At 44.5% G+C, this 18,325-nt stretch overlaps 1 long non-coding RNA gene across 1 annotated transcript; it reads right to left on the bottom strand.

Moving 5' to 3' along the window:
• Positions 1–12,652: 12,652 nt before the first annotated feature.
• Positions 12,653–17,014, bottom strand: LOC142072123 (uncharacterized). Its single transcript, XR_012668415.1, has 2 exons — positions 14,889–17,014; positions 12,653–14,220 (listed from the first exon to the last, which is right to left on the bottom strand). It is a non-coding gene; the product is annotated as an uncharacterized LOC142072123 (long non-coding RNA).
• Positions 17,015–18,325: the final 1,311 nt, after the last annotated feature.

Here is an 18,325-nt window from a genome sequence, read left to right on the forward strand (position 1 = left end):
ACTTCTTGTCTGCTCTCCTTCCTGACCTCTTTTCCATTAATACCATTGTTGATTCTCTCCATTCCTCTGTCTACTCCACTCTTGACTCTTCTGCCCCTCTCTCCCATTGCAAGGTCCACTCCGCCAACTCCCAGTCCTGGCTCATTTGCAACATCTGCTTCCTCTGCTCCTGCTCTTGTGCTGCGGTACGGGGTCCTGTGACCAGACAGCCTTCCTCCATTACAAATCCATTCTCCCCACTACCATCTTCCCAGCCAAAAAATCTCAGTTTCTCCAATTTAATTGAATCTCACGCCTGCAATCCCAGCTGCCTTTTTGCCACCTATGACTCACTTCTCAAACTCTTCTCTCCTCCTGTCTCCACTTCTCTCTATGCACAGGGGATGTTGCCAAGATCATCATCATTTTTTTTTCTTTTTACAAAATTGACAAAATATGACAAACTTTCCCCTTCATTCAGCTCACCTTCCCTTCACCCTTCCCATGATGCTCTCCTCCTTCTCCCCATCACAGTTGCAGAAACTTCTCATCTGCTCTCCTCCTATGACCCCTTCACTAGCCCCAGTGACCCCATCCCATCCCCTGATCCTCCTTGCACCCATTGTCATTCCCTCCCTTACTCTTTTCCTTAACCTTTCACTCTCTTCTGGCTCTTTCCCCTACAATACAAACTTGCTATAGTATCTCCCATGTTAAACACTAAACAAAAGAACCCACCCTTGACCCCACTTCCCTCTTCAATTCTCTTTCCTTCATTTCTAAGCTTATTCAATGTGCTGTGTGGAGTTCCTCACCTCCAATTCCATCCTAGACCATCTCCAATGTGGCTTCTGCCCCTTACACTCAACTGAAACTGCTCTCAGAGTCTTTAATTTTCTTGTGAGGGGGTGTTCACCCCCACATCAGCCCTGGAGGGACTAAGGTGGCGAGGGAGGCCAATTAACTGCAATGCTGCATCTGGAGGAGGAAGCCAGGGAACAATGAAGACTAATTAAAGGATGAAGCTGACCTGGACAGGAAAAGATGGAGTTTGTATAAAGCCAGGTAGCTGAGGGCAGAATGGAACTGCAGTGAAGAGGTCTGCGGTCATTCTCTCAGAAAACAAGGAGGGCGCTTGGCCCAGAGGAGGGTGGACAAGGAGGAGGATAGAAGCAAGGTAGGAAGCAGTCCAAGGAAACAGCAGCAAGATGTGGGACAATACAGACCTTAGTTGCTGTTTGTAGGGTCCCTGGGCTGGAACCCGGCGAAGAGGGCACGCCCAGGTTACCCTACAAGCCACTGGGGAAGTGGCACCACTAAGCAGCAGTGCATTGGAAGACTGCCTGGGACAGCTTATACAGAGAGACTTTGGGGCACACACCCCCGGAAAGGGAAAACTACAGTTACCTGGCTGGAGGGCTAAGCCAGGAAGAGGGAAAACTACAGTTACCTGGCTGGAGGGCTAAGCCAGGAAGAGGGAGCAGTCAAGTCCAGAGAGAGAGACAGAGTAAGCACCCACAGGAAGAGGCATCAGACTGGCAGAGTAAGTCCCCAGCCATGACCAACATGAAACACCGCAGTGGTGAATAGAGAACCCCATGACACTCGTCCTAGCCAAATCTCAACCAGTACTCCAGTCTCATCCTCCTTGACCTGTCAGGCACCTTTGACACAGTCAACCATGGTGGTCTTCTTAAAATCTTGTCCTCCTTGGCTTCCATGATGCTGTCCTCCCTGGCTCTCCTCTTACCTCTCTAACTGCTCTTTCAGTTCCTTTGGATCCTCCTCATCCCCTGCTCCCACCAAATTTCTGTGAGGGATCCACAGGGATCCCACTTCTTTTCTACTGTCTCCCTTATTTCTGGGAAATCTCATCCACAAACACAAATTCAACGACCATCTCTATGTGGAATAATCACAGATCTCCCTCTACTCCAGGCCTACTTCCTTCTGTTCAAATCTCAGCTTGTCTCTGACATCTTTGTGGACTTCTAGCAATCAGCTCAAGCTCAACATGACTAAAATAGAACTCTTAATCTTCAACCCCCAAAAACCCTCCCTGCTACCTCTTTTCTTGATCACTGTGCACAACACCATCATTCAACTCCTCATGCAGGCCCATAACCTGCATGTCACTCTCTAGGTCCTCACATCCAGGCTATGCCTAAATCTTGCAGGTTTTTTCTGCGTAACATTTCTAAGACACATTCTTTCCTATTCATCCTCACAGCTGAAAGTTTTCCAGTCTTCAGTCATCTCAAACAGTAAATCAGCACAGGGCAGAGTACCTGAGGCCTGAGTCACTGCAGGCTCTGTTGGAAGGGTAAATCAGTGCAGCTGGGTTGTTGCCGCATGCCTGAGTGGTGACTCTCCACAATTCTGGAGGTGCAGCTGAGTGGACAGACCCTGACTTGGCTGCAGGTTTGTCTCACAATTACAATTCGGTTGATAAAGGTAATAGTGTGGGTGTAATATACTTAGACGTCTGTAAGCCATTTGACTTAGTATTGCATGATATTTTGATTTTTAAAAAACTAGAATACAAATTTAACATGACATACATTTTGGGACCTATCCATTTAATGTAACTGTACATGGGGAATCAAGTCTGTGTTTGTAGTGGAGTCCCATAGGGATCCATTCTTGGCCTTATGCTATTTAACATTTTTATCAATGACCTGGCAGAATATGATGCCCCCAGTTTTTGGTTAATACTGAAGAAGACAGGTCACAAACAATCTGGATCAATTGGCAAGCTGGCCACAAGCAAGTTATGTGGCACCCTTTTTTATTTTTTTTTAAATACAGCTAAATGTAAATTCATACATCCAGGACAAAGAATGTGGGGGAACTCTGTCCTGAGAAGCAGTGACTCGAAAAAAGATTTGGGGGTTGTGGTGGATCATCAGCTGAACATGAGCTCCCAGTGTGATGCTGTGGTCAAAAGGGCAAATACAATCCTTGGATGCATAAATGGGGAATCTCGAAGAAGTAGACAGGTCATTTTATCTCTGTTTTTGGCACTGGTGCAAATGCTGCTGAAATACTGTATCCAGTTCTGGTGTCAATAATTCAAGGAAGATATTGATAAATTGGAGAGTTTAGAGAAGAGCCACATAATGATTAAAGGATTAGAAAATGTGCTTTAGAGAGAGACTCAAGGACCTCAATCTATTTAGATTAACAGAAAAGTTAAGGGGTGATGTGATCAAATCTGTAAGTATCCACATGGGGAGCAAAAATTTGATAATGGACTCTTCAGTCTAGCTGACAAAGGTGTAACATGATTCTACAGCTAGAAGTTGAAGTTAGGCAAATTAAGACAGGAAATCAGGGATATATTTTTTAACAGTGGGGGACTGTTAACCATTGGAACAATTTACCAAGGGTTGCTGTGGATTCTCTATTGCTGGCAATTTTTAAAATCAAGATAGCCTCTAGTTCAAAGGAATTATTTTAGGGCGGTTATTTTAGGGCCTGTGTTTTGCTAGATGTCAGACTAGAGGATCACAATGGTCCCTTCTGGCCTTGGAATCTATGACACATACTTGAAGAAACAACAGCAGTGCTTCAAGCATAGCAGTGATGTTTTGAGAATCCCCAGTGGCTAGGTGCACAGCTGACCCTGAGCCACCCAGTACCGAGAATACATTTTTTTTCAGGGACAAACACCATCCCTTTTCTGCCTTTAAAATTCTCCTTGTTGTTTAAGTACCTAAAAGTGAACCACACCTCTTCTGCTGAGTACCCAAAGGACCTTTTGTAAATTTCTCTGTGACTCAGTTTTCTCATTTGTAAAATACTGGCTATAATTATTCTCTAATTCACAGGAATGTTCTGCGGTCATAGTTATTCATCTTGTACTTTGGGTCCTATTGTAGACATGCAGGGTATTATTATTGTTGTTGTTTTGATACTGGGCAGGCCTGTTAAAAGCAGATCCAGCTAGCATCAAGTGCATCTTTGCTGCAAGTTTCCTGACTCTAACAACAGGAACCACAGCCCCCACACTGAAAGAGTAAGGTAGGGTGCCAGGAGGAGAGCTATGGCAGAACACCACTGCATTTTTTTCTGTCCTCCCCAACATGGCTGTGGAAATACTGTAGGAGATTTGTTTCCCACCAATTCCTAACAACGCCATCCACCAGGGCCCATCCTTGATCCACTGTGGGTGAGGTAAAATCACTATCAAATCCTTAACCACGGGTAGATTGTCAATAAAATGACAGAACTGAAATATGATGATTATCCCAAACTTCTGCACAAAAATCTCAGGCTCCTTTCTTTTAGACTTCACTGGGCTGGGTCTTATTCATTAGTATTTATATAATATAAGCTGAAAGGCGCAACAGCATCTGCTAAATTCATGCATATGTATGAAGTGAAAATCTGTCCCTTCAGAGATAATGTCATTATGACACTGGGAAAGAACTAAATTGCTGCGTTAGTGTGTCCTAGTCATAGGTTGATGTTCATTTGCGCATGCTCTCTCTCCTTTCTCAAAACCAGAATTAGTGGGATAAAGCATAGCTCGAAAAACAAGTGCTTGTCTCCTTATGTCCTGGAGCCAAGTGAAAAGAATTATACACTTAGGGCTGGAGGGGACCTCGAGAGGTCATCTTCTCCACCTCCCTGGTGCTGAGGAAGAATCAAATATACCTGGACCATCCCTGACAGACGTTTGTCTAATCTGTTCTCAAAAACCTCCAGTGATTGTGCAATCCCTATCTCCCTCGGTAACCCATTCCAACGCTTCACTAGCCTTATAATTCCCCCCATTTGGTGGAAATAATATCCCAGCTTCTCCAAGAAGATAAAGTCCTGATCACACTGGCATCATGCACCCTGCCAGTGCAGCACATATTCGTGTCCATCAATCTGCCCCTGTGATAGAACAGGGCCTGCATAACAATGGAGTAGTACTCTTTGCAGTATGTGTACTCATGTGCTTCTTGCAGAAGGCAAATTATAGGCATGAGTCCCATCCACAGCCCAGTGTAGTTCGGAAAGCCCATTCTCTGAAAGCCAACAATAATTACAGGAGCATTTTAATGTCCATCATCTTTGGGTCCATCGAAGTCCTGATCACCTCAGAAAGCTTTGCCAAAGCAATCCTGACAGTTGATTTGCTTCCCAACTCCAAACTGGTTAGTCATGAACTTGTTGCTGTCTTGGGTAGACAGCTTTCTGATGGCTATTGTGACCCACTTTTGGACTGGACTGGCCTCCCACCTGTGGGTGTCCTGGCACTGGAGGGTCAAAGCAAGCTGATCACAAACCTCCAGGAAGGTCTGCTTCTTCATGTGAAAATTCTGGACCCACTGTTGGTCATCTCAAGTCTCCATAACAATGTGGCCCCACCAGTCTGTGCTTGTGGCCCTGCTCCAGAAGTACCGGTCTACATAGGGGAATCTGCAACTAAGGCAACCCTCTTGAGCAGCATCAGCTGGGTTGCGGCTGGCATATCTGCATCTCCCTCTAAGCAGTGCCTTTGGACGTTCAAAAACTGCCTCCAAAATGTTCACCAGCATCTTGCACATGCCCTAGCGAATTCCCAAAATAGGACTGACACACCAGGTGGAGCATTTCTTCCACTGGGTCATGACCCACATTGATAGCTCTGGCTGCTGGGAGCATGTAGCCACAAAATGATTCAGGTGGATGTGTTTTCAGGCAAAAACCAGGCAAAAGACTTCCGTCAATTCCCACAGGCTGGACAAACAAATTCTCCCACAGCCCACTGTGAAATAAGCCCTAGACTGGCTTCAGCTGGCCAGGCTACTAAGAACCCTGGGATCTGATAGAATATATTCACAGAAGCTGAAATTCTGACTCAGGTCTGCCTAGTGCCAGCACGGTTGTGAGGTCCAGCATTGCAATGTAGTGTGGATGCTTGAGAGCGGGTGCGGAAACAGAGGCCATAGGTGTAGGTCACACAGCCCCAGGCTTAAGAGGGGTCAACACTACTGCCTATGTTGGCAAAACTTATGTCACTCAGGGGTAAGACTATGCCACTCCCCGAGTGACATAAGTTACACTGACGTAAGCATTTGTGAGCATAGCGCTAGGTTAGAGGGAACGCTTCTCCTGCCAACAGGGCTTATGCTGCTGGTGGAGGTGGGGTTTTTTACGCCGACGGGAGAGCTCTCTCCCATCAGCACAGAGCATCCTCCCCAGAAGCGCTTCAGCGGCACAGCTGTATCAGGGGGCGCTGCAGTACTCTACATATAGCATAAAGAGTTGTCACTTTGGATGGGCTAGCACCAGCAGGAGAGTGAATTTGTGTGGGGGGGTGGAGGGTGAGAAAACCTGGATTTGTGCTGGAAATGGCCCACCTGCTGATCACTTTAGATAAGCTATTACCAGCAGGACAGTGGGGTGGGAGGAGGTATTGTTTCATATTCTCTGTGTGTATATAAAGTCTGCTGCAGTTTCCACGGTACACATCTGATGAAGTGAGCTGTGGCTCATGAAAGCTCATGCTCAAATAAATTGGTTAGTCTCTAAGGTGCCACAAGTACTCCTTTTCTTTTTGCGAATACAGACTAACACGGCTGTTCCTCTGAAACCTTTTGTGTGCTGTGTAGACAGACTCTAGATGGCTGGATAGCTTTACCAAAATCAAAATGGCTAACCAACCGTGGCACTAGTAAGAGGAGTGCTAAATATTCCTGCTCAGCCACATCGTCTTTACTGTTTCCCTCCTAGCCCTCTCCTCCCACAAATCTGCGTCCGTACATTTTCCATGTAGACTCTAAGACTGTCTTAATATCACTCTGGTAAATGTGGGCACACTGTTGAAGGCTTCATAATAGTAATGCAGTTTCAGAAGACAATGGCAGACTGAAGTCAAGTGTAGGGTAAGATGTGTCTGTGCTTTTCCATAGATGCTGACTGTTTAATCTTTAACAATTAGAATGGTTTGAAATTGTGCTTTATAAGAAGCAGCCTGATGGGGGAAGTGAGCAAACACTCTAAAAATATGGAAGGGAGCTAGACTAGACAGGAAACAATGAAGGAAATATAAGTAGAGAAGAGCTGTTCACTACAAATTCCTTTAATTTTCTGGATTTTAAAGAAAGACATAAGACTCAGCCAAGCCATGGCAGGAAAATGAAGGACCAAGTCCTCATCCACAGCAGAGCTTTGCTTTGTGTCATTGAGAAAAAGGGAGGCAAAGGTGACTTTAAACCACCTTTGTCCCCCCCTCCCACAATCTCCATGGTTTGTGTGGGCCTGTTTGGCCCTCACCATGATTTAAACCAGCTTCAAGCTAAGTTCTAACAGCCTCTACAGGAGCTATTCTGGGGAAGGCTATAGCACAGCTCTGTTCACCCATTTCCCCAGACTCTGCCCTCCCTATTGTTAGGGCAGGCCCCTGAGAAGGGGTGTGATAGAGTTGCCGATGCCAGTACTACACCAGGGAATCTGTGAATAGCCAGATCTGCTGCTTTGTATTATCAGAGTGACACCGAGCTGCTAGAAAGCGGTGTGGGAGCATGAAGATCTAGATCTAGCTCTTTAAATCTCAGTAAAGTTTACTCAACTGTTATGCTCTTTCCAAAGGAATATAGGGAAGCTAATCTGGTGATCTGTTTACACGGTCATTGGGAAAAAGGCTTATCTTTTCTATTTAAGAGAAATAAATTTGCCTAACAGTCCTGTTACTTAATCACACCCTGTCAATCTATTTTACACTTGATGAAACACAAACTTGTAGCAAAGAAGAGAGATGGATCTTAGGAACTAAGTCTGAAATAAGAATGAGAGGAGTAGAACCCTCTTCCAATGAGAGAAAGCACCCAACCACCTCCCAGAGACTTGCACAATGTGATTGTGGGAGTAGGATTGTGGTGAGTAAAAGAGTTGAGAAACAGGACTGAATCAACATTGCCATACACCTTGTGAAATCACTAACACCGGAGCAAAGTGGGTGTGTAATGCTATCATTCTTATCTGGTCTTGTTTTACACAGGTGTCAGTAACTACACAGGGGAATACTGAATTGGGCCAAAAAGGAACAGACATGAGCCTAAAGCAGAGATTAGAAATTGGTGCAGTGAAGAGACTGGTTGCTTTGCTGATTAAGAGCTTTTGGATCACTTTCTTTAAAGTTACTCTGAAACCTTTCTTTAAAGAGATTCCAACAGCAAATATATTAAAACTGTCATTATCCTCTATAAAAATGTGTGCACACATGCTTACTCAATTGAAGTCTATGGTTCTGCTCATTGAAACATGGGTATATCCTGGGTGATGCTGTCATGCTCACTGTCTTGTGGGTAAAAGAAAACAAGAATAAGAGCTACAGCCACAATTGCAGTCTTCATGCTGGGGAGAGAGAGAGTAATGGCTGCATTTCAGCCCTTTATCTTAACCTGGACTGTGAGTTCACTGTCCTCCTTGTGCACCTACTCTGTGTAAAGCCTGATTACTTCAGCTTTCTGCAGACAAAGTTATTTTCTTTCATCTGTGCATTCTTTCAGGAATCAGGGCCTGCAGAAGAACCAGTCTCTGGGCTCCCTGTCAAATGCAGCTGGCCTGTAGAAGACTGCCTGATTGGCTACACTACTAGTTGGAAGGGTCAGCTGACTGGCTCTTAAACTCAGCAGCAGGTAAGTGACTGCTCAAGGCATTTGGCTGTGATAGTTCCTGCCTTATTTTACTCTATGTAACTGGCTTCTGAGCCTTATGTATGGTTCCTGAACTGACTCCAGTTCTGATCTTTGGCTCCAACCATTAGAAATGATCCCCCATGTCCCAGTTGCTGACAATCTGTTAGTTCTTCTTATAATAAATCAGTTCACATAAATGTAGTATAATGCTTTAATAATGTTGCTCAAGGTACACATTTGGTTTGCTGTTCATTTGTTAGGCAAATATTTGTGTGTCCAATATGTTTACTTTTTCACAGTATATTTGGTATGATTATTAGTCTGATTTTATATGGTGCTCTAAGGTGTGCTAGCTGTCTCACAGTGCCAACAAGAAGACAAGGGCCCTGATGCAGTAAAGGAGAAACAAAACACTCAGGACTGGTAAGGGGAAGAAGAATGGTGATTAAAACAATGAGATTACATAGTTACTCAGAAAAAGTTACGCATAGCATGGTAAAGTACTTATCAAGCATAAATAAATATCTGATTCACTTGTAGGCATCATGTCAGAAGTAGATCTTGAAAAACAGGTATGAATCAGAAGAAACCTGCCTGGCAGATCACCTCAGGAGAAAATTTGATTAATATGGCAGAGATGATTATAGGAGAAGAGACAAACAAGGCACTGATGGCTCTTTAAGTAGTGTGGGGCTGAGTTATGCAATGCCTTAAAGGCAAGGACAAGCTTAAAACGCCTATGGTGATGTCAACTGGAAAGATTCAAAGAGAGTGATGGCATAGACGCTATGCTACGATTATCTTAGTGGTTTTATTTTACGTAGCCAGGAGGGGATGGCGACATGGGCAAAGTAATGAAGATGGAAGAGGACGTAATGAACAAAAGTTTTTAGACTCTCATCACAAAGAAAAAGTCAGACTTTAGAAATGTTATGGAGGAAGGGGTGGCAAGATCTGGACCCTAGCAAGATCTGGATCTGTTGGGTAACAGAAGAGTGCATGGGTCTGAGTGACAGAAAGGCTGCTGCTGTCATCTTCAGTGACAGAAGATTAAAAAGTTTTGAAAGGAGAGTAAAAAGTGGAGTCTGGTCCATCTGCAGTATATGCTGACATGGTGAATTCAGCAAATGTCAGGCAAGCGAAAATATGAGTTTGAATAGAGAGACAGGTCAGGTATGGAGAAGCAGATTTGCAAAATTGCATAAAGAGTAGAGCTGATAGACATCTTTATTGAATTAAGGGGTTTTTTTTAAACTGAAAAACTTTTTTTGAAAATGAAATTTTTCATGGAAGTTGTCAGCATTTCTGAAACATTCCACAAAATTTTGCAACATTTGAAATTAGAATTATTTTATTTAAAACATTCATGACTTCAAAAAGCATTATTAACATTTGTAGTTTACTGATAAAATTTCAGGAACTCTTGATTTTCAGAAAATTGATAAATGTCTTTTTAAAAAGTTGTAGATAATTTTGCAAATGTTGAAAATGTTTTTATGTTAAACCCTGAAAAATGAAAACTTTTAAATATCAGTATTTTCACAAAATTGTTTTCCATTTTCTGCTATCTCTAATAAAATGGGAGCTGAACAGTGAGCTGATGAGGTTACCCAGATAAAGGGTATAGAGGGAGAAAAGAAGAGGGACACACTGAAGAGACATGGAAAGAATGACCCGAGAGGTAGGAAGAGAATCAAGTAAGGATGGTGTTGCAAAACCCACTGAAGCAGAAGATATAAAGCAGAAGTGCGATCAACAGAATCAAAAGAAGTAGAATGGTTAAGGAATGGAGTATATACCTTGAGACTTGGCCAGAAAGGGGTCATGAGCAGCCTTGGGTGGTGATCCCCATGTTGGCTTGAGAGCATGAGTATCAGCCTCAGGGCAGATTGTTTAAAAAAAAACAAAAAACAAACAAAAAACCCCCTAAAAACAGGCCATAAATCCAAAATTGGTTGTGAGTTCTTAGATTTCACCAACCAACTGCAAACACTTCAGGCACTTTAAGAGCCTTAACATGGAATCACAGACAGTCCCCTTGGGTACTCTGGTCTGTCTTGCCACCCAGGTGAGCATATCTCTGTGATAGGTGAACTCCTTACAACAAGAATCGCAGCAATATTCAAGTTATTCCTATTCCCAAAGGACCAGTAGCTTACCCCAGGGCAACTGAGTTTTAGATGTCACACCGAGGACAATGACTGTAGCCAATCCTCTAATAAACTACATGAAGACTTATTAAGTAAGATAAGTAAGAAAAGGAAACTAGAGTGTTACATACAAGGTTAAAGCAACCCACTCTGGACACACAAGTGAGTTACAGAGTGGTAGCCATGTTAGTCTGTATCAGCAAAAAAACCGAGGAGTACTTGTGGTACCTTAGAGATTAACAAATTTATTTGGGCATAAGCTTTCATGGGCTAAAACCCACTTCATCGGATGCATGCAGTGGAAAATAGAGTAGGAAGATATATATACACAGAGAACATGAAAAAATGAGTGTTGCCATACCAACTGTAACGAGACTAATCAATTAAGGTGAGCTATTATCAGGAGAAAAAAAAATTTTGTAGTGAAATGGGCCATCCTGTCCCAACGCCTCGTGATGCATCGGTTCGCATCCCAGCAAACCCTGGGCTTCCGTCCACATTTGGTTCCTTCTTTCAACGTTTTTTGTACTGCGTGCTCTGTCTTCCCTTTTGGTCTATGGGAATGGAGCCTGAACTGCTGAGGAGTATGCTGACGAGGCTCGCCAGCACATCACGTTTGGCAGGCGAGTTATTCCTTATGATCCAAAGTGACAGTGAGGGCTCAGATGATATCGACTCGAGTAACGCATATCACACGAGTTTGCTTGTGGCATTCACGGACATGCTCACCGCCGTGGAACGCCGCTTTTGGGCTTGGGAAACAAGCACTAAGTGGTGGGATCACATCATCATGCAAGGCTGGGATGATGAGCAGTGGCTGCAGAACTTTCAGATGAGAAAAGCCACTTTCACAGGACTGTGTGAGGAGCTCGCCCCCACCCTGCGGCGCAAGGACACGAGATTGAGAGCTGCCCTGACAGTGGAGAAGCGGGTGGTTATTGCAATCTGGAAGCTGGCAACTCCAGACAGCTACTGATCGGTCACTAACCAGTCTGAAGTGGGGAAGTCAACCATTGGAATCGTGTTGATGCAAGTTTGCAGGGCCATTAATCGCATCCTGCTCAGAAGAACCATGACTCTTGGTAACGTGCATGACATTGTGGATGGCTTTGCACAAATGGGTTTCCCTAACTGCAGTGGGGCGATAGATGGCACACATATTCCAATTCTGGCACCAGCCCACCTAGCGTCCAAGTATGTTAATCGGAAGGGGTATTTCTCTATGGTTCTCCAGGCGCTTGTGAATCACCGTGGGTATTTCATTGACATTAACGCAGGCTGGACCAGAAAGGTGCATTACGCACACATCTTTCTGAACACTGGCCTGTTCAGGAAGCTGCAAGCCAGGACTTTTTTCCCAGACCAGAAGATCACCATAGGGGAAGTTGAAATGCCCATTGTGATCCTTGGAGACCCCGCTTACCCTTTAATGCCGTGGCTTATGAAACCCTACACAGGGAGCCTTGACAGCAGCAAATTCAACAGGCTGAGCCGGTGCAGAATGACTGTGGAGTGTGCTTTTGGCCGTTTAAAGGGCCGCTGGCACTCTCTGTATGGGAAGCTGGACCTGGCCGATGACAGCATCCTCGCGATTATATCCACATGCTGTACCCTCCACAACATTTGTGAAGGGAATGGTGAACGATTCACTCAGGCATGGAACTCGGAGTTTCAACACCTGGAGGCTGAATTTGAACAGCCAGAGAGCAGGGCTATTAGAGGGGCCCAGTGTGGGGCTGCAAGGATTAGGGATGTATTGAGGGAGCAATTTGAGGCTGAAAGCCACTAGTAATGTCTGGTGCCCTGCATGGGAGTGAAGTGCAGTGGTTCCAATGTTAATAGGAGGGTGCAGTACCTGTTTCTTTCCTGGGCTAAGGTATCTTTTACTTCATGCAATAAGAAAGAATGTTTTCAAAGCCAAAAATCCATTTATTGAAAAGAAACAACAGCTTGGGAAACAGAAAGGGCAAGTGGAGGGTGGGGCAGGGTGGGGTGGGGAATGGTACAATCACAGATTTGCGTATGTCTGGTTATCATACTCAGCCTTCCTGTCTGGAGTGCTGTGCAATGAGTGCTGCACTTCAGGATGGCTATACTGCATGGTGATTGGGGTTGAGTGCAGTGGGTAAGGATCGTAGTTTGCAGGGCTGGGTGGTGAAGCTACAGGTGTTGGAGGCAGCTGGTGGTGGTGAAGAACCCTGATGTTGGGGAAAGTGTGTTGGAGGTGACATGGGGGCACAAGGGAAAGAGTTTTGGGACAAGGGCTGTGGGCAGGGGGCAGGCTCGGTAGTGCTCAGTCTGCATGGCTACGAGCGCCTGGATAGAGTCTGCTTGGCACTCCATTTTGCTTATCAGCCGATCCGTACTTTGCTGCCAGAGCACTGCGCTTTTGTGCTGGCACTCCTCATTCTGCTGGTGGATCCTCCTTTCACTGTCCCGCCACTCCTGCACTTTTTGATTTTCATTACTTGAATGTTGCATTACTTCATGCATTACATTAGCCACACTATCAGAGGCTCGTTCACCTGCACATCCACCAATGTGATATATGCCATCATGTGCCAGCAATGTCCCTCTGCCATGTACATTGGTCAAACTGGACAGTCTCTACGTAAAAGAATAAATGGACACAAATCAGATGTCAAGAATTATAACATTCATAAACCAGTCGGAGAACACTTCAATCTCTCTGGTCACGCAATCACAGACATGAAGGTCGCTATCTTAAAACAAAAAAACTTCAAATCCAGACTCCAGCGAGAAACTACTGAATTGGAATTCATTTGCAAATTGGATACTATTAATTTAGGCTTAAATAGAGACTGGGAGTGGCTAAGTCATTATGCAAGGTAGCCTGTTTCCTCTTGTTTTTTCCTACCCCCCCCCCCCCCGATGTTCTGGTTTAACTTGGATTTAAACTTGGTGGTCAGTTTAGATGAGCTATTACCAGCAGGAGAGTGAGTTTGTGTGTGTATGGGGGTGGGGGGGATGTGAGAAAACCTGGATTTATGCAGGAAATAGCCCGACTTGATTATGTAAAGAGTTGTCACTTTGGATGGGCTAGCACCAGCAGGAGAGTGAATTTGTGTGGGGGGGTGGAGGGTGAGAAAACCTGGATTTGTGCTGGAAATGGCCCACCTGATGATCACTTTAGATAAGCTATTACCAGCAGGACAGTGGGGTGGGAGGAGGTATTGTTTCATATTCTCTGTGTATATATAAAGTCTGCTGCAGTTTCCACGGTATGCATCTGATGAAGTGAGCTGTAGCTCACGAAAGCTTATGCTCAAATAAATTGGTTAGTCTCTAAGGTGCCACAAGTACTCCTTTTCTTTTTGTGAATACAGACTAACACGGCTGTTACTCTGAAACCTGTCTTCATGCAACGTCTTCCTTGCTTCTACGTGGCCTCTTTCTGATTCTTTGGAGTTTTTTGGCCAGTGATAATACGGACGGTTGAGATCTCAAGGTTGCATCTGTAAAGGCAAAATGCAACACTTAACAGAGGCAGCATTGTTCACACCAGACAGAGCAATGATTCCCTCATACTTAAGGGCAAGTACAGTCTGCACAATAGCATAATTTGCCCATCCCAAAGCTGCAGCTACATAACCCATGGAAGCCCCAAAATGGTGAGTAAGCACGGGGTCAAGCGTGACTGATTGTTTCACGGCTGTACTGTCTTCTGGGTTTCTGTGCCTTGGGGAGAGCCAACAGTGGCAGGGGGCCCCTATACTGAACACTCTCCCCACATTTTTTACAGGAGTTCATCCTGGAAGATATCTTGCTGCTGAGGGTGACCTGGGAAGCAAGGGAGGGTCTTCTACTGCAATGCGGCTTCTGCCCTGGCCCATATGCAGCTTGTCCGTGTGCAGCAATGGTTCCCCCGCCCCTCACAGCACAGTGGCGTGGACAAGTTAGCCTTACTGGGACAAGGTCCACAGTGGCTCTCCTGAGAAACCTGCGCAAGAGCATTGCCCAAATTCTGGATGAGACCTTTGAAGAGATCACTGAGGCCAATTACCGCGATGTGAGAGAGCACATCAATGCCCTATTCCGCATCTAGGCATGCATGCAGCCCTAACCCTCCTTGCCCCAAGAGCCCGCACCAAATAACTTCCTTCCCAAAATAAAAGCCGCTTACCATGAACCTCCTCTGGTGTTTGTCCTTCCCCAAGCACTGGCCGCCACGACTGGCTACCTTCCTCCTGGCTTGAGAACAGCTCCTGGCTGCATGCATCTTCGTCTGCCTCAGCACCCTTGCTCCTGCTTTGCTCCTCCTCCTCTTCCTCCTACCTTGTTGAACTGGGCTCTGAAGCGTCCATGGTGGTACTCGGAGTGGAGGTGGGGTCGCCCCCAAGTATTGCGTCCAGCTCTTTGTAGAAACAGCAGGTTGCAGGGGCAGCACAGGAGTGGCTGTTTGCCTGACAGGCTTTGCGGTAGGCATTCCGCAGCTCCTTCACTTTAACCCTGCATTGCAGTGCGTCCCGGTCACGGTCCCTTTCCATCATGTCCCTTGATATCTGCCCGAAGGTATTGTAATTCCTATGGGTGGAGCGCAGCTGGGATGGGACAGCTTCTTCCCCACAAACACTGAACCTTGCCATTGCTCCATACTGGGGATCGCCTGGCACGTGGAGGCATGGTCACCTGGAAAGATTCGCTGAGAGCACTCCACACCTGGCTGAGCAAACAGGAATGGAAGTTTCAAAATTCCCAGAGAATTTAAAGGGCGGGTCTGACCGTTGGTCACCTGAGGGCAGGGCAGTAGAGTTCAAAGTGATGACGACCAGAGTGGCTAGCACAGGGATTGTAGGACACTTCTGGAGGCCGATCAGAGCGCACTATAGGACCAGGGCGTCCACACTGGCGCCGTGGTGCTCCAGCAGGGGCGCACAAAACATTATTCCACTTGCCGAGGTGGAGTACCAGGAGTGCTGTGTGCCAGTGTGGACGGGTAGTGAGCTAGTGTACCCGGGGCTCCTTTAATGTGCTCTAACTCGCAAGTGTAACCAAGCCCTCAGAAGAAGGTTAAGGTTGCAAGGTCAAACACTCAGATGGTAGGAAACACCAGCAGTGTCGTTGTCCATGAAATCTTAATTCTTCCTCTTAGCGCTGACATGTTGTGATTTTTAATTCTATTTTTTCTTTTAAAGTAGTCCTGAGTTTTGTTTGTTCCACATGCAGTTTAACATATGTTGCATTAGCACCCAGAAACCCCAGTCAGGAGCCGAGTTAGTATGGTAGGCACTATACAAATACACAATAGGAGACAATTCCTACAACTTATATATATGCATGCAAAGCTAGCAAGAATAAATTAGTTGATTGTAAACCCTATTTCCTTTTCCAAAAGTTTGTTTCAATATGCTATAAGTGTACTATTTAAAAATAAAACACACACCAGTACAAAAGTTAGTTCGTAATCATACCAATTCCACAAACACATTTTCTTCACCCCAAAGGTAATGTTTTCCCTTTTATTCATCAAAACATCTTATTTACATCACACTAGCAGAAAACATGGACATAGGCTAATACAGGCTGGGAATAAATTGTTGAATTGTGAAATTAGTTCTAATTAAATACCATACTTCTGTAGATATGTAATATATTATTTCAGAACACAAAGTGGCACAGATAAGGTTTGGTGACAGGCATAATGTGCATTAGGTAAAACAGTGGCTGAGTAAAGTGGTTACCTCCCTTAATTATTCATTTCCATACCTGCAAACAGATTTTTTTAGGTTACAGTGGGATTTTCTGATGGACGATGTAGTCTCTAGAAGTAACAAATTAGTCTGTTAGGGAGACTCCACTGATAGACTTAAAATCTTAACTAGGTCCTAAGTTTTTGTATACTAACACTAATATACAGTGATCTTTTGGTTGCTTGCTGCAAGTTGTCCAGGGTATTGTTTAGCAAAAGTGATTTGTCAGTACTGCTTACAGTGTGAGCTAAAGATCAAAGGTGAAGAGAGCTCTGCACAGTACTCCTTTCCTCTCGGACAAAGCCAATCCCTTAGGCTTGGGCATCTGCAGCTGGGCATGACTATTACTCTCTAAGGAAAAACTGCCCCCAACCCCATTGCATAAGTTAACGCAGACTGTCATAAAACCACTGTTTATTTATTACAGTAACACCCAGAGGTTCCAATCAGTATCAGGACTCTGTTGTGAACAAACACACACAATCATTCTCAGAGTAACAGCCGTGTTAAGTCTGTATTCGCAAAAAGAAAAGGAGTACTTGTGGCACCTTAGAGACTAACCAATTTATTTGAGCGTAAGCTTTCGTGAGCTACATCTGATGAAGTGAGCTGTAGCTCACGAAAGCTTACGCTCAAATAAATTGGTTAGTCTCTAAGGTGCCACAAGTACTCCTTTTCTTTTTACAAACATTCTCTCTACTTCAAAGACCCTTTACTATTTAAACTGGCAAGTGACATTCAAAAGATTGGGGAGAGAGGCATAATCAAATAGACATGATTATACATTTTTAAAAAGTGCAAATATATACAGAAGGGGAATAGAATCTCCTAACACGAGCCAGCATTAATAAACTAATATTTTACAGGCACTGCAGAAGACTGGCGTGGGATTAGCAATGCTAATTACTTGTTGGGGAACACAAGACATTCCCTCCCCACTGCTTTGGAGACCCTCTTTGCAATGTTCATGCCACACACCATCTGATACAACCATTTAAGGAAAATCAACTGGCACTCTCCCAGGAGCTGAATTCACTCTCCATCCTTGCTAGAGTATCCGTAGAGAAGAGTAAGTGAACAGATGGTCAGAAAAAACTTACTGCTACAGGCAGTACATATTGTAGATTAATTTTCTATGGCAGCACATGACTATTCAGATTTACACTCCAGTAGAACCTCAGAGATACAAACTGACCACTCAACCACACACCTCATTTGGAACCAGAAGTATGCAATCAGGCAGCAGCAGCCGCGACAAAAAAAAGCAGGCGAGTACAGTACAGTACTGTGTCAAACAAACTACTAAAAATATAAACGGAAAGCAGTGTTTTTCTTCTGCACAGTAAAAGTTTCAAAGCTGTATTAAGTCAATGTTCAGTAGTAAACTTTTGAAAGAACCATAATGTTTTATTCAGAATTATGAACAACCTCCATTCCCAAGATGTTCGTAACTCTGAGGTTCTACTGTAATAGGGCCTTAGTCGAAGTACATTAGTCATTGACTTCAGTGGGCTTTGGATCAGGCTCACAGAGAATTAACAACAGTTGCATCTTAGCTAGAGTGTTAGTTTTCTACATTTACGCCCCCCCCCCCCTTTTTTTTTTCCTTCTTAAAATGGCACCTGACAGATAAAAATTTTTTTTTTTACAGACCAAGGATTAGTTGTCTGGCAATCTAAATCATGTTTGTTGTGTTCAAAAACTAGTGTGTCTTCATAGGCCCTGATGAAATACTAACAGAGGATTAATAATCAGCTTTAAAATAGTGTGTACAGCTGAAGTTTTGTGGCTGTCAGGGCAATCATACCATTGGCAACAGTCTCCACTAAATGAAAAAAAAACAAAACACAAAAACCCACTTCCCCCCTCA

The sequence above is a fragment of the Caretta caretta genome, chromosome 5 (genome assembly GCF_965140235.1).
Source record: "Caretta caretta isolate rCarCar2 chromosome 5, rCarCar1.hap1, whole genome shotgun sequence".
NCBI lineage: Eukaryota > Metazoa > Chordata > Testudines > Cheloniidae > Caretta > Caretta caretta.